Source organism: Mirounga angustirostris, unplaced genomic scaffold, assembly GCF_029215605.1.
Source record: "Mirounga angustirostris isolate CCGP_5_RB_7025 unplaced genomic scaffold, mMirAng1.0.hap1 SCAF_1, whole genome shotgun sequence".
Lineage (NCBI taxonomy): Eukaryota > Metazoa > Chordata > Mammalia > Carnivora > Phocidae > Mirounga > Mirounga angustirostris.
Genome location: NW_026991709.1, coordinates 167,467,235 through 167,493,792, shown reverse-complemented (window position 1 = coordinate 167,493,792; position 26,558 = coordinate 167,467,235). Strand labels below are relative to the sequence as shown.

The 26,558-nt window shown below is 36.8% G+C and overlaps 1 pseudogene; it reads right to left on the bottom strand.

Annotated features, from left to right (window-relative positions):
• Positions 1-203: 203 nt before the first annotated feature.
• LOC123834380 (POU domain, class 5, transcription factor 1-like) overlaps positions 204-26,558 on the bottom strand; it is a 46,637-nt pseudogene continuing 20,282 nt past the window's right edge.

The following is a 26,558-nucleotide window of genomic DNA, read 5'->3' as shown; positions in this document are numbered from 1 at the left end:
TAATAAGGTGGCTGAACATTCTGTGTTGAAGCCCTGGAGAAACAAAACTTGTTGAGAAGGAAAATGACGGGGACTGACTGCATGCTGGGACAGGGTTGAGAAGCTTCTGGCTGTATTTGCCATAGAGCCTAAGAAAACACTTTTCAAACACTATGTGGGAGACAGAAACATTTCTAGGAAAGCTAGCTTTAGAGAGCCCGCCATTAATTGTTTGGTTGGGAAAATGCTAACTGTGTGAAAGAGGAGTATTTAACACATCCATCTACTTTTCCAAGATGTGAATAATTATAACCCTGTAAAGTGTAGAACTGAAAAGCAAATAAGATGTAAATTATTATTCTGTTATGAAACAAAGTCCAGTGCATAAACTAATACAGAGAAAGAGGATTGAGGACCCTTCATTCTGCTTTCAATCTATTTTCGCTTCTCTCAGTTTCTGTTTGTTCATTTGTTAGTTTCCACTGTCCTTTATTTTCCTTTGACAAGCTAGTCCCCAAACACCAAATGTTGCATCCCTCCAGGCTTTCGTTCAACTAGTTTCCTCTGCCTGGAATATCCCCTCCCAAGCTCAGTTTATTGGCATATACCTCCCTTAGTGAAGTTGTTATACTACGTTCTTTTCTCATCTTTACCCCTGTCTACTGTTCCTTGCACTTCCACATTATCTTTGTGTTGGTACTTACTTTGTCACTGTTACAACGTGAAAGATTATCAACTCCATAAGGGCAGCTACAGATACTGAAAATGGCGAAAGGAACTAAAAATTCTTAGACATTTCCCCCAGTCCAGGTGCTGGCCAGAACTTCTCACACTCAGTCCCATGGAAATATGAGATACTAAATAAACATTTGTTTATGTAGTGAAATACTGGCATCTAAAATCCATAAATCTACTTGCCCTTTTCATTTGAATCCTTCTGTAAATCTCGCCTCTCCAGAGAGCCTTTTGTCCCACCTTGTGTAATAATGGATACAAGATGCTGTGGCAATCTGGTAAAGAAACCTGTATCCCCCGATTTCCTAAGGTTGGTTTAGCTGTGAGTTGATGATGGATTATAACACTTACACAGTGTTAACACTAGTTTTATGATTGCACTATTAGTGATTTTCTTTTTGTCAGTGCCATTGAGTTTGTTAAAACAAGACCTAATCTAATCACATTCATAAATCTTAAACTCATTCTGCACATAGATTAAAGGGTTTGTTTTATGCATTCGACACATGAAGTGGCTTTTCAAAGATTTGTGTGTGTGTGCGAGAAAGATTAAAATTAAAATAGAGACAACTATATATGCTTAGAGCCAGAAAATTAAAGGCAAGTTCGTTTTGTTGAGTTGGGGAATTAAAGAATGATGTTTTGTTTTGTTTTTTGCTAAATTAAGAAGAGCCAGATATAAAAGGAACAAACAATAAGCCACTAAATTTCAGGAGAAATCTATTTCCCATAGGGCAGGACTACTACCTGGTTCAAGATAAACTTGCTTTAGCTTTTTTTTTTTTTTAATGTTATGTTAATCACCGTACATTACATCATTAGTTTGTTTGTTTGTTTTTTTAAAGATTTATTTATTTATTTGAGAGAGCGAGAATGAGAGAGAGTACATGAGGAGGGAGGGTCAGAGGGAGAAGCAGGCTCCCTGCTGAGCAGGGAGCCCGATGCGGGACTTGATCCCGGGACTCCAGGATCATGACCTGAGCCGAAGGCAGTTGCTTAATCAACTGAGCCACCCAGGCGCCCTACATCATTAGTTTTTGATATAGTGAACTTGCTTTAGCTTTTGCAACAATCAAGGTCTGAGTACATTCATTAGAGAAGAGAATAAAGGGTCGTACTGACTTCCTTTTTTTATTTCCCTCCCCCGTAAATGGGATCAGTCTTGGAGAAAGATCAAGCTTGATTCTAGTTTTTTAGAGGAAGACAGAGATTTACCACCAGGAAGTGGGCAAATACTCAATACCTGGCACTCAAGCTTCCTTCCTTCCCTTACTTCCTTTCTTCTTTCCGTTTGCCATCCTTTTCCCAAACATCCATAGAACACTTGAGTATTCCTGTTTCATGATGGCTAAGAGCATGTTTGGAAGTTAGTCGTACCTAGATTTAAAACCTAGCCCTGCTCATTATAGAAATATATGGATGCTTATCCTCACAAAGTTTCCATGTCCTTGTATATAAAACAGAAATAATACTAGTTTAAAAGGCTTTGGGTGAAATACATAAAATAATCCAATGCATGAAACTGCTTACCATGGTACCCATCACAGACTAAATACTTTATAAACATTAGCTGTTATAATGATCTTTACCTTAGTGATAGATATTACTACTACTTCTATAATAATAATCCTTCCTTTCTTATTACTTCTATTGTTTTCATTTAGTCAACAAGTATTTATTGAGGGTCTGTTCTTTTGGTTTTCAAGCACAATTGTGGATGCCAGGGTTGAACAAAATAGATCTAGATCTTTCCTGTACATTCTAAAGAGATAAGCAGATAGTAAACAAATAACCATATAGTGTTGGGGATGTGAAAAACAAAGTATTTTTTAATTAAATTAAATTAAATTTTTTGGCCTTTAAGTTTTTATTTTAATTCCAGTTGGTTAACATACAGAGTTGTGTTAGTTTCAGGTGTACAATACAGTGATTCCACAGTTCCATACATCACCCTGTGCTTGTCATAAGTGCCCTCCTTAATTCCCATCACCTATATCACCCATCTTACCACCCACCTCTCCTCTGATAACCAGCAGTTTTTTCTCTATAGTCAAGAGTCTGTTCCTTGGTTTGTCTCTCTCTCTCTTTGAACAAAACAAAGTCTTTTCATTTTTCTTATGCATCTTTATTTTCACAAATCTCTAACTGAAATTCAGAATTTCATTGGATTATAAATGTAGAAACAAACCATAGTGGTAAGAACAGTTCTGGTAACTTTGTAAATGATAAGAATCACAAATAACATTCACCTCACAATGCAGTTATTGCACGTACTGCAATATATCATGTGCATGGGCATTACTACTTTGAAATTCTGAGAGTTATTTTAGGCAACAATAGATTTTGTTAAATTCCTTTTATTTTTGATGCTTACATTATAGTGTGGACCTACATGGCTTGAAAGAGGATGAAGGGGAGTGAGCAGTGACAAATGCTTGGTTATGTTTTTAAGGTGGAGCCAGTACTGAGGAGGAATATGAGGAGTAGAGTGGAAATCAAGAGCCCTATTTTGTTCTTGTGATGTTTGAAATACTTACAGTATACCCAAGTAGAAGGGCTGATCTGGCATTTGAGAAGTCCATGATGGAGATCTAATTTTGAAAATTCATCAGCATATAAATGCTACATAATGCTTTGACATGGAATGTAATCACTTTAGCAGAGAAGACATGGGAGGACTGACCCAATTGAATATTCTGAAGTCCAGAATTGGAAATGCTTCCTTCCACCAAGATGAATTAAGCAGTGTCTGAAGAGGTAGAAAGAAATCCAGGAAGTATTGTGTCCCAGACACCAAGTTAAAAAAGTGTTTCAATAAGCAGGGATGATGAATGGAAAATCAAGTGAGATGAGGCCTAAGAATTGACCATTGGATTTTATCACATGGAGGCATTAATGGCTTTGAAAGAGATGTTTTGGTGGAAAGGTGAGGCGACAATCTGAATAGAGTAAATTCAAGAAAGAATGGGGGTTGAGAAATGGAACAAAGTGAGTGGAGAACTTAATAGGGGAGAATTATAATAGAGATACGAGAAACAGCTGTCAGAGTTGGGAAGGGTCAAGGATAGCATTTTGGGGAGTCTATTTTTCACACTCACCTCATTCCCTGTTGTTCCCATTTTTCTTCTTCCAACTCTTCTACTTCCTCCACTCCTTTCACCCCTTTTCTTCCTCTTTTTTCACATCTTCCTCCTTCTCCAAACCGTTGCTGCTCTAGACTATACTGGGCTAAGGATGCAAATATGAGACTACTTCAGCCTTTCTCTCGAAAAGTTCATTGTGTAGGTCCTGGGCAGGTGAGGTGCACTGCTCTAGGACAGGCACAGAGTATCAGCAGTGGTGGCTAGACTTCTGGCTAGATCTTTTAGGTCTCCCAAAAGTTGCAGCCAGGGTGTTTGTATCAATATTGAGGAATGCTTGTTTCCTGATCCAGAGTTATATGGAAATGTAATAGAATCTTGCTCGGAGATTGTAACCAGCAGCTCTTCCTTTCTCTTGAAGGAAACAAGTGCAGAACTCAAAAACGAGAGAGAGATTTTCATTTTATTCATTCATTTACCTAATATTTTGTGTATACTCTGTGCTCATCGCTGTTAGAGTTTTTGAGTAATCAGTAGTAAATAGTCCTTGTCCTTATGGAGTTCATACTAGTGAGTAAAGACAATCAACAATAAGTAAATAAAGCAGAGTAATGGGAGAGAGTGAAAGGGCGTGTGTTGTATGTCATTTTACATAGAATATTTGAGAGAGCGTCTCTGAGGAGTTGATGCTTGAACAGTAAGATGAATAGAATGAAGTAATGAATCATATGAAGATTTAGGAGGAATTATTCTAGCAGAAGGAACAGAAGTGTTTAAAGAGCTTAAGGTAGGAATGTCTTATTACTTTCAAAGAAAGAATGTCATTATATGGAATGATTTAGTTGAGATCATGACTATGTCATACTTCATACTTTAAAAAGTTCCTTTGATTGCTTTTTAAGTTGTGTATAGAATTTTTCAAACAAGAGGCTAAATCCTGAGGTACGAGTATTACTTCCCTTTCAATGCAGAAATTATTTTAACAGCTTCCCTGTCAGATGGCTTCCTTATAGTCTCTGTGGTAAGCATTCAAATGGCCACCTCTCAGATCATCTCACTTCATTGTTTATCAGAACATAAAATCTCAACCTAGACTTAAATTAGTCTCCTTAGACCTCTGGACACTTGTAGAAGTAAGCAACAAAGAATGTCAAGACTTTTTCTCAAAGCTGCCTTTCCAGTTAGTTATCACCCATGCCCCAAGCCATGTTTCACATGACATCCCTAATTCTTTCTCCAGCATCATCATTAACAGAGTCACAGTTTCATCTCACCCTTCAAGTCCTATTAGTTGCTAGACCATATCTTCTTCCACTGCTGTTGCCATAGAAATCAGACAGAATTCTTAGGTTATGAGTAGCAAAACCAAACTATCACTAATTTACATATAAAGAAATGTATTGGAATCAACAATAGGAGGGAAGTAGCTTATAAGAACTGAACACATTAGTAAGAGTCATCCACTTGTTATTGGCCCTGCTATTGGAATGAATACATTCAAAGATATCTTCAGTCCTTTTAACACTTGACTCCAAGGCAAAATCTAAGAGAGAGGGTCCAGCTGGGCCCACTGGGTTCCTTGCCAACCCAAGGTGATAGCAGTGTAATATGAGAACAAGCTGAAAAAAAAAAAAAAAAAAAGCGAAGAAAGAAAAAGGAGTCTCTGGGAGTCATATTATTCCCATAGTGAGAAGATAGATAGACCTCTATATTTATTGCCCCACCAACACTATACATATTCCCATGGATATATCAGAATGCAGTTAGAGGTGGGGAATGCTTCCAGGAGCAAACATAACCAACATCCACTTTATGTTTTTATCGTCCCTCATTTGAGATACTGAGGTAGCATTTTCCATGTTTCTATGTTTCCATTCTTCCCACCTTCCTCACCACCCCCAGCTCTGCTCTCTGATGAGCTACCCCATAGCCTATCCCAGCAACTGCATTTCTTGCTTAGATATCTTCAGCGATTCCATCATTGCTAAGTGTACTGGACAGAGCAAGCAATCATAAGCTACATTTGGTCATAAAAGGCCAGTGTCTGGCTCCGTGGTGGTACTATGTATGATAAAGAAGAAAAAAATAGAAAAGTTTAAACTATTCGAGTAATTTAGAATTAAATGCTTTTTTTCCCCCCCTATGGTCCATTCACTTTACTGTTTGAATGTACAAATATATTTTAATGTTTATTTTTAGTTGGATCATAACTATTTTACATTTTAGTTCAAGCTTCCATATTATTTTCTATAATAATGGACTCCAGATACACCAGAAGAGAAGAAAATCTTTTGCTGATATAGAGTAACATTAGAACTGCAGTATATACTAAATGATTTTAATATAGTATACTTAGTAAATTCAGTATCTATACAGCCTGTCAAAATACAAGGACTTAAATACTTGTGATCATGACTTTAGGGGAAAAAATACTGGTTACCACAAGTCTCCTCAGGAAATTTTACTTAAAAACATATTAATGGTAAACTCTTCAAAGCTCTATTTAAATATTTAAAATTTCAGTTGAGCCATCTGGCTTTCCAAAATTACATGATAATACCAACATTTGTATTATATAGTTGGCACTGCCAATTAATTTTTCATTCTCAATGAATTTTTTCAGTAATTGCAAATTTAATTTTGCTTTTAAAGTAGTTTTAAATTTCCAAAAACTTGGAAATGTATTCTTACTCTAATGTCGAAGAGGAAAAGTTGATTTTCATCAATGTGAATGTTAACCTTTCTTTATCTTACTGTAATTTATAATATGTTATCTGGAAAGTTCATTGAGTTGGCTAAGGGTTTTCAGTACCAATTTTAGAATTAGAGAAACTGAGACAAAGAGCTCTTTTGTAATTTTGTACTTAGCAGTCTCCACACGGAAGGCAAAACACTGGAGTTGGTATTTAAATTATAAAACTTTGTTCTTTTGTGGAAGGAGTTTTCACTGGGCTTAAAGATTTTATTACTTATTTATTATTTATTTATATGTATTTATTTATTTAGAGAGGGTGTGTGCACTCTCGAGCAGGATAGGCAAGGGGAGAAGAAGAGAGAGAATCTCAGACTCTGCGCTGAGTATGGAGCTTGACGCGGGGCTCGATCCCACGACTCTGAGATCATGACCTGAGCCAAAATCAAGAGTCAGACACTTAACCAACTGAGCCACCCAGGCACCCCTTCACTGGGTTTAAATACGGAAACATTTTTCTTGAATTTCTAGTAGAAGCATGGATGAATTATTCTTTCTGTTCTTATGCCTATAATATTGTAATATTTTTTTCATGACAGAGGAATTACGTATCCACCTAGCCAATAGCCAAAACGAGCATTTTGGATGATAACCACTGATGTATTTCAGTATCAGAACTGTCCCTCTCACTGGCTGATGAATGAATAATGCAATAGTTAACAGGGGATGTTTTCTCTCAGAGGACAAATTGGGATGGCCCTTCCCCTCCCCCTCCCCAACCATTGCCTCCACCCAAATTAGGAGATTGTTTTAGTGCCATAGAGATTGCATTTCATTCCAAGGCAGCCTAGAGTGACAGTAACAGAGCTGGGATTTTTGCCCAGACATGTGCACTCTCAGCCTCCTGTTCTAACCACTAGGCCATGGACACTGAATCCCTGCGTTTTCTCAGCCAATTCCAGGGCAGCTGCTTATTAACAAACAGATGTCACTCTATGGTACTAACATCCATCAGAGAAAATGATTCTGCTTGAAACAGTTGCTGGGCAGTGCAAAAGTCACCATTGTAAGCATTGTCCTGGGATTCCTGCTTACTGCTTTATTAATAATAAATGCCCATGTTGCCTGGGCAGTTATCTAGGATTTAGGAAATGAATAAAATTTGACTATTTGTGTTTAAATGAAATGTCTTGTAAATCATGGCAACCTTTGTGTTTTATTATATTTCAGTTATTATGAAATAAGGTAAGCTTTGCCCAGGTGAATGGGATACCACGGATGAAGTGATAAAAGATAGAATAGTATTTTAATAACATAGATAATATGGCTCTTTGCATTTTAATATTATTTTATTGGTAATGTAACCTTAAGAAAGTGATTTTGTTTTCAATCAAGCAAATGTTTCCTCATTAGCACCCTAAACAAAAATACTATAGCAGCTTTTCTTTGTTTAAATTATTGCCCAAATAGAAACACCAACCCTAATAAGTGTAATTTGCATTAGCCACACACAGTAAGCATTCCGTTTTGAAACTTTTTAGTAGCTTATGCAGCCTGTGACACTCTATTTCTAATCATTATATTGTGATGATAGATTCACTTTCCCTAACCCTCTTCAGATTGAAGATCAACAGTTTTTCACACATCCCTACATGTACTTTTGCAGAGTGCCATTTTGGGGTTAGCTAAGAGTCCTTTGGTTGAAAATAATAGAGATTGATTCATACTAGCTTCAGGAAAATGATGATTTTTTGAAAGGATATTTGTCTATGTCGTAACATTCAAGGCAGACTAGAATAAGCAGCCTTTGAAAAGATAAGCTCAAAACAGATCACCCCCTTTCGAGGTGGGTCCTCATGAATCTGCCATATCAACTACAGTGAACTCCAAGAGTCTATCTTATTTAAAAAATAATAATAATCTAAATTCTTGGGATAATCTGGCCCAAATAATATCTGGTATTCACTCTTAGATCAGGATCACATGGCAGCTCTGACAGAGGGGGGACCATTGTGAGGTAAGTAGTCAGCCCAGGAATGCCTCCTATACTCTGCCCTTTTAATTTCTCAGAATATACAAACACTCCCTTTTCATAGAAAACACTTAGCTCAGTGCCTGGTACTTTATAAATGTGCAGTTAAGTTTCCATTATTATTTTGGTGATGGTTACATAATTGTTTCATTGTTGTTATTATTCAAGACATTCAAATATATTCCTGTTAGCATGATCCAAATATCCCATGCAACACTAAACATTTATTTGACTTTCTCCAGTGTGAGAAAAGTCAACGCTGTGCCTCCCAACTCTCTGCCCACCTAATTCCCTAGTGTAATAAAGAACTGAGGTAGCCCCTTGGAAGTACAGGCTTCAATTCATTGTTTTCATCATGGGGTTACTTGGCTGAAGAGTTATTCACAAGAGTCCTTAAATTTCCAAGCCAACACACACACACACACACGCACAAAATAAAACCCCAAAACACAACACACACACGCACATCAAAAAACTCCCACAGAAAATTGGATGTGAGATACTGTGAAGCACTCTGAAAATTATATCATCGAGTGAGATGTAGAGTAATGTTATCTGAGCTTTGAAAATTGAAGAAGGTGGTAGCAGATAGCAATGAAGGTAGGTACAACTATAGGTAAACATGTAAGTTAGTTTCATCTTACATAACATTTTTGATTCTTGTACTGTTGTTATGTGTATATTGTCATTGGGAAGAAGGTCTGTTGTTCTTCATCCCCTTTAGATGCAGACATGGTAGACAGAGTTCTTGGGCAGTGATTAGCCCATTTGACAAAGAGAATAGGAGAGTAGGAAATTTCTTTGCCAGTCATCACATTATTGTGCCAGTTCAATCTAAACACTCAGGATCTAAATATGAGTAAGAGGGGGCGCCTGGGTGGCTCAGTTGGTTAAGCGACTGCCTTCGGCTCAGGTCATGATCCTGGAGTCCCGGGATCGAGTCCCGCATCGGGCTCCCTGCTCGGCAGGGAGCCTGCTTCTCCCTCTGACCCTCCCCCCTCTCATGTGCTCTCTGTCTCAAATAAATAAATAAAATCTTTAAAAAAAAAAAAAAATAAAATAAAATAAATAAATATGAGTAAGATGTGGTAGTTTTCCCAAGGAGCTCAGAGTCTGGTAGGGAGGAAGACATTTTAATACCTGTTAAAATACTAAAAATAGGGATATATATGGGGCAATGGTTTTCAAACTTTATTCTGTGTCAGAATCACTTAACAGACATGTTAAAACATGTATTGTTTGGCCCCATGCCTACAGTGGGTCTGGGGCAGAGATTGAGAATTTGTGTTTTTCATTCCCAGCTGTTAGTGGTCTGAGGACCAAGCTTTAGGAACCAGTGACATGGGAACCTGTGAAGGCATGATTGGTGACTGCTCTCACCACCCTTGGGAGTAACTAGAGCAGCAAGTCAGTTATTAGCATTCTTAATTATAAAAACCAGATTTTAGCAACTTAAATAGAAACATTATATTAAATAGATATTGGGTGGTTTAAGTGGAATCACCGTGGAGGCTAATTTTCCAGGAACGGTGACTCAAACAACACCAAACAAATGGCCTGAGGACTAAATGGCCCATAACACCTGAGCAAGGGATCCTTGCTACAGTTTCAGAACTTCCAGAAACTTCACTTTGCTGTAGTTGGGGTTTTGCCCGCATCGATGCCACTTCTGAAAACGACTGTCATCCCCAGAATATATGTTTTTCCCACTCTTGGATTCTTTTTGGAGCCTTCTTCCTCAGCTTGTTTGATTTTTAAGGCATAGTGTCACAGGCTCGAATCTGATTGGTGGATGCTTGTCACCTAGTACTGCATTAGATGTGAAGGGAGCCAGGGAAATGACACTAACAAGCCTCGTCTTATCGTCATACACAGCAAGACAATTCACAAGGGACTGAGCGGAGCGTAGAGAAAACTTCCACTGCAGGGAAGTTTTACAGATATTTGGCTCCTTCCACTCAGAAGAAAAGGATGAAGGTGGTCTGTCTTATAAAGTGGAGAAGATGTGAGAAAAAGAAAGAATATCTGTAATGACACCTACGTGGCCCTTTGTGATCTGGCTTCAACATCCATTTCCAGCCTCATCTTGTCTTTCGCTTCCTCCTGGTCATTCATCTCCACTTATGTCAGCAGTTCTTCAGTCTTGAATGTGCTGAAGCATGTCTTGGGTCATGCTATTCCCTGGGCCTGGACTGTTTCTCTAACCTCTTTATTTTTGCTCGGTTCATGCTCAGCTCTCAGCTCAGCTGCCACCTCCTCTTGTAACCCTCCACAACCTCCTTCACTCCCATGACAGAGGCCCTCAGACTGGGTGGCTTAAACGACAGAAATGTGTTCTCTCACGGTTCTGCAGGTGGGAAGTCTGAAATTGAGATGTTGGCAGGGTTCCTTCTGAGGCTGTGAGAGAAGGAGCTGTTCCAGGCCCCCATCCATGGTTTGCAGACATAAGGCTTTTCCCTGTATGTGTGTATCATTGTCCCTGGATGTGGGTGTCTGTCTCTGTGTCCTAATTTCTCCTTTCTATAAGGACACCAGTCAGATTAGGGCTCACCTAATGACCTCATTTTAACTTGATGACCTCTATGAAGATCCTATCTCCAAATAATGTCACATTTTTAGGAACTGGAGGTTAGGACTCTACCACGTATTTATTTGGGGGACTCTTTTCAACCCATAACAATAAGTTTCATAGTATGATGGATTTCTAATTTTAGAATGTATCACAGTTACAATGTCACGGTTATTTATGCAGTGATGTGATTGTCTATCCCCACCATTAGATCATATTCCCCAAGGAGACAAGGTCAGGATCTTAGAGTTGCCAGTGTGTACGTGTTAAATAAACAAAAGGTGAGAGCCCAGCCTACCCATCTGAATTGTTTGGTCTTTCTCATGTGGGCCATGAGATACAGGGCATGACTTGTTGAGAACTCTGATTTAGAAAATGAGAATACCACCTCCTCCCTAAACACCAGCACAAGCAAATGCCAAGTGCATCACATGTTTTCAGGCGAGGGTTATGTGCAGTCAAGAAAGCTTTGCAGTTTAAAGCATTCTCTCTACGACTTCCCCTAGGAAAATAATACATCAGCAATGAAGTGAAAACAGCATGCTGTGCTCCCAGTGCACTGATTCCCTGGCTGCAGAAGTAGGTTTAGAATCCATTCTTCCTAGAAATACATGTGTCTTTCAGCACTTCTGTGGGAAAAGGACTTCCATGCTGGTATTTGAAATTGTCAGTGTGTTCCATTTCCACATGCTTTCTTTTAGCATAGGATTTTCAAAATAATACAATGTCAGTAAAATATAAATTGTTAAACACCCAAAGGATTTGCCAGAGGCACATATGAGATGCCCTCTGGGGCTTGAAATGATAGAGCTCTACTTTTTTTTTTTTTTAAGCAACAAAATTATGAGCTAAATCTAGGGGTAAAATTAAAAGAGTGATGTGGTGGACCCTTAAAATTCTCAGATGAAGTAGCTATTCATAGCCCCCTATCACTTAAACATTAGCTGTAGTCCTTCTGAAGATAAAGAAATGAACTAGATGATTTTCCAGGCACGTTTGTATGACATTGTGGTCTTAATTCAGACAATAGCAATTTCAATAATCTGTGCCTACTTTCAATAGCTGAGCTAGTCTATTTCTTCGTGCTAGAAGCTTTGAAAACAATGCTCACATCTTTTGCAGCTCACAATCCCCAGGACATCCATGGAAGTCAATACATAGTCTTCTACACACATTGTATAAAATAATTTTGCATATTTATCCCCAGATTACATCATTGGGACTGTGTCAGTGGCTATAAACATAATTTCTGATGTTATATTTTGGGAAAGAACAACATGTTCTGGGCATTTGGTAGCATGATAGTAAACATTTGGAGTTCTATTTGAAACGGATACTTCTTTTGAAGGATTACACCCAGTGGTATTATTATACTGAATTAAAAAAAATGATATATCTAGTAAACTATGGATCTTCAATAGACATATATTGATTCTCTAATAGATGCAGGTAATATGCTCTGTGTCAGTCCTACCTTTAAAAAAATAATTGTTTACTAGAGGAGGATAAATTATCTATAATAACAATAACACAACCACAGCAATAAATGCACACACATACAAACACACACACACATATAATGTCATCCTCAGAACTGTCTTCCAGGTGAAGCTACTCAGGTATAGTAATTTGTTTAAGCTAGGAAGTGACAGGGCCAGTATTTGAACATTATTATTTTGGCTTCCTAGCTCCTGTCTTATGCCTCCCAAAAGAAAGACTAAGCACTTGAAGAATACAGCCAACTACATTCAAATTAAGGATCAAATTCTCTTGCCCTTATTACTCACAATCTTTTTGGATTCAGCCACTTCTCGTTTCCACTGCCACTACCCTAGTCCAGATCAATGTAATGTCTCGCATTACACTGGACCATTACAATGGATGACAGCTGCTTTTTCTACTGCCTCTCTTACTTCAATTCATTCTCCATATGGTGGCCATAATGATCCTGTACAATGCATTGCATATATAATCCATTCCTAAACCTGCCCAGTGGTATACCATTTCTCATTGGATGAGGACCACAATTCTCAACATGTTCTCAAGGTTTTAAATGACCTGGCTCCTGCCTGGCTCAGCACGGTGTCTTGTGCCCCTCTCTTTGTTGCTTATTTTTTGTCCCAGTCATACTGGCCCATTCTATTCCCTAAACATGCCATGATGCTCTGAAAATGCTGTCTAAACCCATCTTATCTCCTCTTCCTAGGTATTCTCCCCAAATTACCCCAACACTATCACCCATGCATTTTGGCTCAAATTTCATCACCCCATGGTAGTCTGGCTTCTTCCCTCATACGGAAACGGATCTCCTTTTAATCAGTTTACTTGGAAACCTATATCTCTTTGTTAGTCTTCATCCCAATTACTATTCAATCATTTATTTATTTTGTCTTTGTCTCTCTACTCTAAAATGTGAACTTATGAAAGTAAGATGTTTTGGGGTTTTTTGTTTTGTTTTGTTTTGTTTCTGTTTTGTTTCCTGCTGTAACCCCTATTCCAAGTACAGAATCATGTGTGGTTGAATTTCTGAATTTCTGTTGAATGACCAGAGGAAGAAAAATATTTTTGTTGAGGCAGGCAGGGAAGCAGCATAGAGAAGATGGCATTTAATCTCCATTTTAAAGGATGACTAGAATCTAGATAAGACTAGGGGTGGGAGCAGGGGAAAAATATTTCTAGGTAGCAGAAATCTCATGAAAACCTTAGTGATGGAAAAACACAGTGTTTATAGGTGGTGAATAGCGTAGATTTATTCAAATACAGAATGAGAAATGGGGATTATCAGAAAATGATTTTGAAAAAATAGCCTCAGGTAAAATGGAATAGCCAAGAGTCATACATTTATTCTTGAAAAAAATGAAAATGACCTAAAATATTAGGGATGAGAGTGAAAAACAGTGATTTGGGAAGAATTATTTGATCTGAGTGTACTTAAAATTTAGTGTTTTAGAGTCAGACATGTTGGGTTTTAACCCCAGCTGCCATCCTTACTTGCTGTTTGACCTGGGAAATTATACTTAAGCCCTGTATAAGTTAGGACAATGCTTTTTATATCAAACAAATTCTGAAGTTTCAGTAGCTCAATACAATAAGTTTATGCCCAGCTGTTGTTCCATGTGGGAGTAGTTGGTCAGTAAATAGTCCTTGGTCTTTCTTCCTTATATCTAGTGGTTCTGCAGTCCCCCTGAAGCCTCAGAGTTTGCTATGTTCATAAGGTGGCAAATAGGATGTGAGGTAGGGGAGAAAGTCTTCTTGCTTCTTAAAAGCTCTAGCGCCGCCTTCCTGGGTGAAAACTGGTCACATAACCATGCCTCAGTGCAAAGGGTATGGTGAAGTATACTTGCTGGCTGGGTAGCTGCTTCTCAGGACAACTTTACACTATGGAAAGAGGAGTTTGAAATTTTGGCAGGCATCCAGCCAATTCTGTTGCACAATCTACGCCTCAACTTCTTTTTCAGTAAAATGACGGTGGCAATAATAGCTAACATACAGATTTTTAAAGAGGAATAAGGATATGTGAAATGTCCCAGCATAGTATCAAGAACATAAGTGATGCAATTCTTTGGATTAAAGAGAAAGAAGATCAGGGAGGAAACTCCACTGAGGACAGAGGAAAAGGAAAGGAATGAGAGAAACCAAGAAAAGTGTGTGTTAAACTTGGGTCTAAATTGATGTTTTCAGTTTTGCTTTTGGAACATGTATTTAAACTCTTGAGAATGTGAATGAAAATGATAACTTTCCCATATTCAGCTAGAGACAACTCTGTAATGCAGCCAACAGCTGCTCCTAACGGTCCTATTCTATGCAAATATCGTAGTCCTTCATCTCTCTCAAGTCAGCAGAGTATTCAAAGAGAGCCACGATTTTATAATCTTCAGCAATTTTACATTCTGAGTTATTTTTTTTTTTAAGATTGGTTGACATTGTTGTAGTGGCTCAGTGAAACAAACATTGGGCTTTGCTTGTGTAGAATTAATTTAGTACTTAACACATTGTACTGAACAAATATAAAAACAATTTAATAATGAAGAACGGCTTGAATCAACTTGAAACCTTACATTTTACTAATAAACATCATCAAAAGTAAAACAAAAAATGCTGCCAGAGAAATCAGCACAAAACCATTAAAAGTAGAAGTGGTATCCTCATTGTTGGCTAATCTTTGTCTGTCTGTCTGTATCTGTCTATTTATCTGTCTATCCATCCTTCCATCCATTCATCCACACATATACATACATTTGAAAGAGATTATACTTGCATTTTAGGTATAACATTTTCAGTGTGATTCCTAATTTTGACTTTGACTTGACTAAGATGATACAATGTGCTATGGAAAACTTCAAGAGAGATGGATTTGCATTTGTAAATGAGGTCAAAAAATCAAATAAATCTACAAAATTTAACACTTCATTTTACGATTATGTAAACTCATCCTTTAATATTTATTCTTAGAAAGAAGGCAAATGCAACAAACCTACTAAATTGAGCTGCAAAAACTAAGTATGTCCCTCTTTTCAAGACTTACTAAATATCATGTAATTTTTAGTGAATCCTAGAAAAATAAGGTAAAGAATTAAAAACGACTCTCCCAGGAGCCCAAACTGGAAACTTTGCAGTTGTTTCTCCACTCGTGTCTCCTCCTCGTTTCTTTGAGCTATTTTATTGGTCATGACTTTGAGTTAATTTTATTTTGGTCACACCATATCCTTCTGGCCTCCAACTCTCTTTGTCTTCTTACCTCAAGGATTATAAAATAATTAACCCAACCATTCGTCCATTTTACACCTCTGACTTAATGAGTCATCTTCATTCATGTCACTCAAAGTTCTGTGGCTCACTATTACCTATAGAAGAACAGAAGCTAACCTTGTGATTAAGCATTACTCTTTTTTTTTCACATTTGTAATTTTTTATTTATTAGCAAAATCTTTTGCTTCAGGACATATTAGGCAAGCCAAGGGCTGAATCACATTGACTATTGCTTGTGGGCTGTTAACTTTGGACAACCCCTTTTGGAGCCAGACCTCATACCTCCCTCTGTGGGAATGTTTTATTTTTTTTATTTTTTATTATTTTATTATGCATTACTCTTGTCCTTAAGTTTTCAACTAGGGCCATTCAGTGAAACTGAAGTTCAAGCAAGAGTGAGTTTGTTACTCTTCTCCACCCAGACCCCAAATTCTCCTGAATCCCTCTCTTTGCTTACTCTGTTCTCTTCTCCCTTAACTTCTAATCTCTACAAGTCAGAATTCAACCAATTCTTCAAGAGTGTGGATTCTTTTTTTTCCTTTTTTTTTTTAATTTTATTTTATTATGTTATGTTAATCACCATACATTACATCATTAGTTTTTGATGTAGTGTTCCATGATTCGTTGTTTGCGTATAACACCCCGTGCTCCATTCAATATGTGCCCTCTTTAAGGTAGAGTCCCAGAATTCTGATTCCATTGTTCTCTTTTTTTTTTAGCAGAGCATTGAGCAGGCCATTTAAACTTCTGGGGCCTTGGCTTTCTCATTGTTAAGATATGCCCCCAAATGTATAGCCTTTAGAGCTCTTTGAGGTTAAAATATCAACATGAAAGTAAAAATCTCTTCCCTCTTCCCACTTTTTCTGTTTTTCTAGAATGTCAGGTGCCATTTTACTTATCTTACCACTAGTGTTATTTCTACTACTTGAACATGAGGTGTTGGAAGATATAGTAATTATGTTTAAGTCATCCTGGTATGTCTTTTGCTTCCACATTTAATTATGGAAAGGCAGTGTCTGATTCATCTAAGTATCCAGTTGGTATCTTGTGTTTATTAAAATAAATGGAAGGAAAGAGGGAAGGAAGGAAGGAGAGAAGGAGGGAAATAATATCATCTTTGTTTTTAAATCTTGAGACTGTGGACATGTAATATGATTTTTAAAAATTTTTATTGTTATGTTAATATGTTTTTAATATTACTATTTATTAAACCACTTGTCTTCATGTATGTTCTTAGGACTCAAGAGTGACACTTTTTTATTGTTACCTATAATTCACTGTTACTTAAGTCCTCAAGTTTGATTAAATTCTATCACAATTGGGAATACTTTTAAAATAGAAGTTTTTCATTCCGGTAGTAATGTCCTTTGCCTCCCCAAAATAACTCCTTTTAATCTTGTTCAGAATATATAGTCCCATGTTAAATGTTAAAGTAGCTTGCTTTTTTACTTAATTTCTTTCTTGCTTTTGCTCAGGTTTGATGATTAATTGCCTTCGTTATTAGTAGATGACTTTAATGAATTTAACATTTTGGTTAAGCATATCTTTCAGCTAATATGAAAGCAAGGCTTCTTAGAGAATATTTTTTTCTGTTTTATTGAAGCCAGAGTCATATCATGGCATCAGAAAGTCTAGACAGAATGTCTAAGGACATTTAGTAGTTAATTGAAATTACTCTAAAGGCAACACCTCTGATGTATTGGGCATTAAGACCAAGATAAAAGTTGATTTAGAAACTTTTTTTTTTATTCTTCTTCACTGCCTTAGTTCTGCCATTCTCTTCCTGACTTATTATATAGTATTTGTTTTACACTGTATAATTAGATTTTGCCTTCTTTTCTGCACTTTGACTTTTAAATGACCCAGTGATCTTGCTCTTCTGTTAGATACATCACATTCATGTAGATCTCCATCTCCATGGAAGCTGTATAATGAGAATAGCTCTGTGCTGAGCCCTTGTGCGCACTGCAGCCCCTGCTCTGATTCTTCTCTTCTCAGCCTTTAGGTTTGTACATACATAGAAAATGAGTTTAATGGTTAGGTTCAAGAGCCAGCCCATAAGGTGGGAATTGCATATTGCCAAAATTATCCTTGAGAATCCCATGCAAAAGTATAAAAGTTGCAGATGGTCTAACACTTGGGTTTTCTCCTTAACTTTGAAACAGATATCCAGTTCTTCAATTGAACACCAAATAAATGTGTTGTGCTTTGTTTCAGGGATGTTATAAAACAACAACAACAGCATAGCATCCCTCTTTTTTTTTTTTTTTGATTGAAGTATAGTTGACATACACCATTCCTCAAAAAACATATTATCTTGGTACTCTAGAATCTAACTTAGTACATACAGTTTAAACTTCATTATGCACAGAGGAACTTGGTATGTAAAGTCAATGGAGGGAATGTCATATTCTTGTCTCCACCCCCCAGTCCAGCCCAACATTCACAAAAACATTACACAGGACAGGAACAAGTAGAAGCATCTGTAATATTTAATTAAATTAATTAATATTACAACCCCAACACATAGGCAAGCTGTGACTATCCAAATAGAAAACCTGGATCTAGTCTTATTTTTCAGATATAATAGAGTTGCTTCGGGGTTGTAATATATCTAATACTGAATAAGAAATGTTAGTTTCATGTTAAACTTCTTAACATGTCCCTAGCTGTGTCATATTTAAGGGAGAATAGACCTAGCTAGGGATTAAGTTCACTTTGTGCAGAAAAAAACAAGTAACTGAAAAACACCATTTACCTCTGCATGTTTTACTTTACACAAAAAAATGAAAGTTTGAGAAATTTTTCATACCTTATTCCCTATTCAGAGATTGACTACACATTAACATGTTAATAGTTCTGTGAAGTCCTGAGTAGAAACCCTTTAATTTGGTTAACAAGGCAATTTCCAAACTTAATTGACTTTGGAATTCCTTTTCTCCTTTGTTTTGTTTTGTTTTTGTTTTGTTTTTTTACCTCCTATAAGTTAAAATCTCTTGACACTCACAGAAAATAGTTTTAAAAATGGTAGTCTAGGAATACTAAAAAAATCAGTATTTCAAATTTTTATTGTGGCAAGAAAATACATAACATAAAACTTGCCATCTTAATCTTTTCTAAGTGTACAGTACAGTGTTGTTACGTATATTTACAATGTTGTACAAACAATCTCAATAACTTTTTCATTTTGTAAAATTGAAACTAGTTATCCACTAAACACCAACTCCCCATTTCCCCTTCCTCTATCTCCTGGCATCCATCATCCTACTTTCTATTATTATGAATTTGTGTACTATAGGTATTTCATATGAGTAGAATCATACAATATTTGTCTTTTTGTGACTGGCTTATTTCACTTAGCATAATGTCCTGGAAGTTCATCCGTGTTGTAGCCTATGTCAGAATTTCCTACTTTTTCAAGGCTGAATAATATTCCATTGTATGTATAAACCACATTTTGTTTGTCCATTTATCGATGGGTGCTTGATTTGCTTCCACCTCTTGGCTCTTCTGAATAGTTCTGCTACAACATGACATACAAATATCTTTTCAAGATCCTGCTTTCAGTTCTTTTGGGAATATGCTTAGAAGGAGAAATGCTGGGGGGATGCCTGGGTGGCTAAGTCAGTTAACCATTTACCTTTGAGTCAGGTCATGATCGTGGGGTCCTGGGATCGAGCCCTGCATTGGGCTCCCTGCTCAGCGGGAAGCCTGCTCTCCCTTTCCCTTTGACCCTCCCCCCTGCCCCCGCCCCGCTCATGCTCTCTCCCTCTCTAGTTATCTCTTTCTCTCAAATAAATAAAATCTTTAAGAAAAAAGAAGTAGAATTGCTGGATCATATGATAATTATATTTTTTAATTTTTTGAAGAGTGGCCATATTGATCACTGTAGTGGCTTCACCATTTTACATCCCCACTAGCAGTGTCCAAGCATTCCAGTTTCTCCACATTCTTGCCAACACTTGTAATTTTTTGTTTCTTCTTCTTTTTTTAATCATAGCTACACTGATGGGTATAAATGAATTTCTTATTGTGATTTGGACTTATACTTCCTTAATGATTAGTGATGTTGAGCATCTTTTCATATGCTTCTTGGCCATTTGTATATCATCTTTGGAGAAGTATCTATTCAAGCCATTTGTCCATTTTAGAAAATGAGTTATTTTGTTCTTGTTGAATTGTAGGAGTTCTTTATATATTCTGGATATTAACTTCTTAGCAGTTGTATGATTTGCAAATATTTTCTCCCATTCTGTAGGTTGCCTTTATGCTCTGTTGATTGTGATCTTTGATACACAAATTTGTCTCTTTTACTTTTGTTGCCTACGCTTTGGTATCCCATCTCAGAATTCCTTGCCAAACCCAATGTTATGAAGTTTTCCCCTAGATTTTCTTCTAAGCATTTTATAGCTTTAGGTCTTGTGTTCGGGTCTTTGTTACTTTGGGAGTTAATTTTATATATATTATAAGGTAAAGATCCAATTTCTTTCTTTTGTATGTGGATATTCCATTTTTCTATTTTCAAAACACCAATTTTTTTTTTAGAGATAATCAATTGATTTTAAAACACATTATGAGAGAAATTAGTTTGCAACAACTTGCTGGTAGTAAACCAGACTGGAATTTGGTAGTAACCACTTTACTTTCAAAATGTTTATAAATCATTTTGTTTATTCGTACTAGAATCTTGGCCAGGATTATCAATAAATAGCTTCTGTGTCCCTATCTGCAAATAAAATGATGGAATCAATACTCATTGTGCTCTTATGTGCAGGAAGCGTGTATGTCTTAGTATCTTTTACTGCTCATAATAGCCTGGTGCATCTCAAACAGTAGTCTATGGACCTGGACTGACTGGCTACATATGAGTACAAGCCAGGGTGGCACTCAGGGTGATCTCTTTTTTCATGTATCCCCACAGTTGAAATGCAGTTCAGATGCAGGACCCAGTCACCTCAGGGAGGTGTAACTCACTCACAACACAGCTTCTAACTTGAAGAACTGGAGTTCAAATCCAGAGCCCAAAGTTCTGACCTCAAAGTTCATACTCTTTTTCTAATAGACCCCAAGTCTAGCCAAGGATTTACTAGATACTTCTTTTTAGCAAGGAAGCCCATTAGCAGATGGTTGGCAAACTTACATCTTCCATTACTCTTAAGTCTGTTTTCTGTTCCAGTTATATGGTAACAGTATATTCCATTTGACTGGGAGTCTACATCTACCACCTTTTGGCTCCTATTATTTTTACTGAACTTTGTTATCATATTTACTACCCTTTAGGTTTTTTAGTTTTAAGCGAGTCCTTTTATCCTTAATGCATCTACTGTTTGACCTCCATTTCTAGCAAGTCATTTTTATTTGAACTGAGCAAAACATCCCATGATCATTTAAAAAAAAAAAAATACCCATTTGGCAAAGTATCAATGACTGCTGAGATTATTTTCCTCTGTGCTAGTCTCATTCTCTACTTATTGCTGATGTTTTGAGCATGGATATACAATCAGAGAACATTTTAAATGTTATTTTACATTTCTTTCCAATCTTTCAGTATAAATTACCATAAAGATCTTAAATTAGTACCCTTTCCCTGTTGCCATACCTCTTGGCTTCTATAATGATTGGGCATGTGGCATTCCTGCATTTATCATGCTGTGTTCATCCCCATGCCTTTTTTTCAGGTTTAATTTAGAGACCTTTCAATTGGATTTGTCTCTTCTCAGTGTAGATTCATTTTTCCCAGTCTTTTCCTATGTAAGAACCCATCATTTTTTTTTTTAATATTTTATTTATTTTTTTGACAGAGAGAGACATAGCGAGAGCAGGAACACAAGCAGGGGGAGTGGGAGAGGGAGAAGCAGGCTTCCCGCAGAGCAGGGAGCCCGATGTGGGACTCCATCCCAGGACCCTGGGATCATGACCTGAGCTGAAGGCAGATGCTTAACGACTGAGCCACCCAGGCACCCAGAACCCATCATTTTTGAGCCTTAGCCAAGGTTTAGAAATACAGACTCCATGTACTGACCCTAAACGCCTGTACAACTAGTAATTTCCTGTATTCTCACGTTTCTTAAAAAAACATTGGAAGTAGAAACAAAAGTAAAAGCCTGTGCTTTATAGGCTTTTTCTTACAAGGGAAGAAAATGCTCTGCCATTTCTTACAAGGGAAATACCTTTTCCTCCAGCTTTTAAATAATATTAAATTACACAAAATTTAAGAAAAGATGTAAGAATTTTGTTTAGCATATGTATGCATATATAAATCTAATTAACCATGGCCGTGATACAATGTCAATCTGTTATTTTCTTTTCCAAGCTCATGGCTAAAGAACAGCACAGGCCAAAAATAGTCTTGTTCCACTTATAACTGTTTTCTACTATTCTACTTTTGACATCTTTTTTTTTTTTCCCTCCATTGTTCTTGTTCTTACATACCTTCAACATTCCAATTCATTGAATTATGCAGGTAATAAAAACCTCTCAGAATTTACTGATAATGCAAAAAAACAAAACAAAACAAAACCCTACTTAAATAAAAGAGAATCCTAATATATTTTAACCTTTAGATAGCCTCAAGCTTTTCAGCCTTTAATGTGCCATTATCCAAGCGTTGTATAAAACTGAGCTGTAATCAGCTATTTTGTGTAGTGTGCAGATTTTCCTCCCTTTGTATCTTTTCTGAAAGCTTTAAAACATTATTGCTTCAATAGAAATCTTTTGGAAAGGATTGCTTTTGTTTTTGTGTATTGTATTTATTTTATTTTTTACCTTTTGTTCCCCAATAAAGGAAGAAAGACCTCAGGGAGAAAAAAGATAAAGTTACAACGTGGTAAATCTAGTAGTTTATGTTCTGTTCTTAGTTGTTGTTACAAAGGTCAAGTTCAGAGAGATGGCACCAACTCCTTCAAAGGGTCTTTGCATATTTTATTTCATTCCCCAAAATTCTCAGGTAAGAAAGGTTCAGTTAATTGGAACAAGCTTTTCTTCTGAAGAAAAACTTTCCGTAATCTCACCAATAATAAAAAGCCATGTCAGGGTGCCTGGGTGGCTCAGTTGGTTCAGCGTGGGACTCTTGATTTTGGTTGGGTCCATGATCTCAGGGTCCTGGGATCAAGCCCCCTGTCAGGCTCTGAGCTCAGCAGGGAGTCTGCTTGAGGGTTCTCTTCCTCTCCTTTGCCCCTCCCACTGTGTACACACGTGCTCTCCTGTGCTCTCTCTCTCTCAAATAAAGAAATAAATCTTAGGAATGAAAAAGCCATGTCCAGGGTAAAAGAATTTTTGCTGAAATCAGTGGGAATCCTTTCGTTGGTAATGTCTTCCATTACTGAAGCCCACAGGAAAATAGATTATTTTATGCAACCATATATGATTTTATTAGGTTCTTTGTGACCCTATTATGTGCCAGGTATTAGGTATGGGATGAAGAGGGAGATGGTAAAAATTTAAAAAAGACAGTGATCTTGAATTTTCAAGCAGAACATAGTGCAACTCTTCACATCATGGTGAATATAGCAGAATAGCATAGCAGGGGTAAGTTTTGAATAGGCTGGATGTCAAAGTGAATTATAAACCTTTTTAAAAAATATATTTTCTTGGTGCACTTGGGTGGCTCAGTCAGTTGAGCGTCCGACTCTTGATTTTGGCCTTCTCTCTCTCTCTCACTCTAACAAATAAATAAATCTTTAACAATATATTTATTTTCTGGGGGGGGGGATAAGAGGAGTGAATAGGTGGAATACAGAGAATTTTTAAGACAGTGAAAGTACTTTGTATGATACCATAATGATGGATACGTGTCATTATACATTTGTCCAAATCCATAGAATATACAACATCGACAGTGAACTCTTTTGTAAACTATGGACTTTGGATGATTATCATGTGTCAATGTAAGTCCATCAGTTGTAACAAATGTACCACTCTGTTAGGGAATATTGATAATGGTTATGCATGTGTGGGATCTGGATGTATACAGGAAATCTCTGCCCCTTCCTCTCAGCTTTGCTATGAGCCTAAAATGGCTTTAAAAAAAAGTAAAGTCTTAATACCAAATACAAGAATAGATAAATAAAAAGGATAGGCTTAGTTCAATGGGGAAAGTATAAGTGATACAAATCACTTGACTCTTGGTAAATTCTAATCAGTCAAATAGAGCTTTTAAAATGTTTCAAAATGTTTCAATAACAATACACACACACATACACATTCTTGCCCTTGCCTTATTCTAAGAGATGCTGGTTCTGCAGTTATAGGTTGTGGCCGAGCATCCATATTTTTGAAAGTTCTTTCCATAAACCCAATTAGCATTCAAGGATAGTTATCAGTGGTCTTTTTTTTTTTTTTTAAAGATTTTATTTATTTATTCGACAGAGAGACACAGTGAGAGAGGGAACACAAGCAGGGAGAGTGGGAGAGGGAGAAGCAGGCTTCCCGCCGAGCAGGGAGCCTGATGCGGGGCTCTGTCCTAGGACCCTGGGACCATGACCTGAGCCGAAGGCAGACGCTTAACGACTGAGCCACTCAGGTGCCCATTAGTGGTCATTAACATCAAAGACTCCAGATTAAGAAAAAGCATAATTAAGTTCTGCTTATTATACTTCCTAGTCATGTGCCAGGGAGAAAAATGCTTTTAACACATGGAACCTTATATATTTAATGGGGAACTGAAAGTGGTGATTCACAGAAAGCTCTTGTCATGGGTTTGGCATTAAGTGCTCACTAAATGTTAATTTCTATTTGTACCACTGTATTCCATGATTTTCCAAAGACCATGTGGTTGCTGTTGGTGCTGTTAGCAAGGCAGACTATCATAAATGCTATACCAGATGTATGCACACGCATACATACGCAGTTGTAAAAACTCAAAAACAAAATAATTTGGGGTAGAGAAATTAAGGAAATCTTTAGAGAAGAAGATAAATTTAATAGATTGCATGAAGAGTTGCCTGGCTCATTTGGTGGAGCATGTGATTCTTAATCTTGGGGTCATAAGTTCGAGCCCCACGTTGGGTGTGGAGCCTACTTAAAAAAAAAAAAAGAAATGATAATTATGTAACACGATAAAGGTGCTAACGTTTACAACAGTAGTGGTATCACAATATATAAATACATCGAATCAACATGTACACTTTAAATTTACACAATCTTATATGTCATATTTCAAAAAATAATTTCACATACAAAAGAAAACCAATAAACATGTATGGCAAAAACAGTGACATCAAATTTTTGTTTTGGAATGATTAATTTCATGATAGTGGGTATGATGATCAAGGGGGAAAAAGAAAGGGAGAGATTGAGAGAGAGAAATAGAGACCAAGGGCAGAACCATTTTATTAAGTACATAATGTACTATGTAGCACCCTTTTATAGCAGAAAATTCCAGTTTTATATGGAAAATAATCTATTTCCTTCTCTGACAAAGTAAAAAAAAAAAAAAAAAAAAAAAAAAAACCTTAAGAGTATTGCTCCATAAATCTTGTTCCAGGGAATTGTTCCCTATTGTCATCCTTGTCTTTTTACAGAGCTCCTTGTATTAGCTGTATTAACTGATTTTTAACTGATGTATTAATTTCCAAAATAAAACTAGTTTTAAGTTTTTTCTAAATAAAAACCAATGTATTACAATTGTAAAATACATATAGTTATGGCATGTTTTTGTAGTTACTTTTTATGAAAGAAAAATATATACATAAGAAAGTACAGTATATTAATTATTCTACTGCTCAATGATAAATATTTTTAACATTGTGGTATATAGATACATTTCGATAGAATTCTTTTCTGTTCTCTCTCTTCCTGTGTGCATCTTTTCCTCTATTTTGTGAACTTTCTGTTTTCCACTCAATGCATCATGGTATCTTATCATATAAATGAATTAGATCTACATCATCATTTTTAATGACCATATGGTATTCCATTACCTGAACTCTAATATATTTAAGCAGCCTACTCTTGATGAATATTTATATACTCAAGTATTTTTGCTTTTACAAACCGTGTTGTGATGCATGCCCCTCACATTGTTAATGTGGTAGTCCTGTTCTGCCTTGATATCTCTGTTGTTGATCCATTTCCATTTCACTCTTGTGCTTCTAATTAGTGATGTTCTGTACTCACCCAATTGTCAATGATAGTAATAATAGTCAGAAAAAGAATACTAATATTGAGAATTTACTGTGTATCATTCACTATACTGTTTTGATACAGTCTGTATTTATTTATTTAAAGATTTTATTTATTTATTTGACACAGAGAGACACAGTGAGAGAGGGAACACAAGCAGGGGGGGTGGGAGAGGGAGAAGCAGGCTTCCCGCTGAGCAGGGAGCCCGATGCGGGGCTCGATCCCAGGACCCTGGGATCATGACCCGAGCTGAAGGCAGATGCTTTATGACTGAGCCACCTAGGCACGCCGAGGCATTCTGTATTTTTTAAAATTAAGGTAAATTTTTTAGAGCAGTTTTATGCTCACAGCAAAATTGAGGGAAAGGAGCAGAGATTCCCTATAAACTCCTGCCTCATGCTTGCATAGTCTGTGCTATTATCAACATTCCCCCACCAGAGGATACATTTGTTATAATTGATGAACTTATAGTGACACATCATGATTTTCCAAAGACCATAGTTTACAGTTGGGTTCACTCTTAATACATTCTGTGGGTTTAGACAAGCATATAATGACATGTGTCCATCGTTATAGTATCATACAGAGTATTTTCTTTTT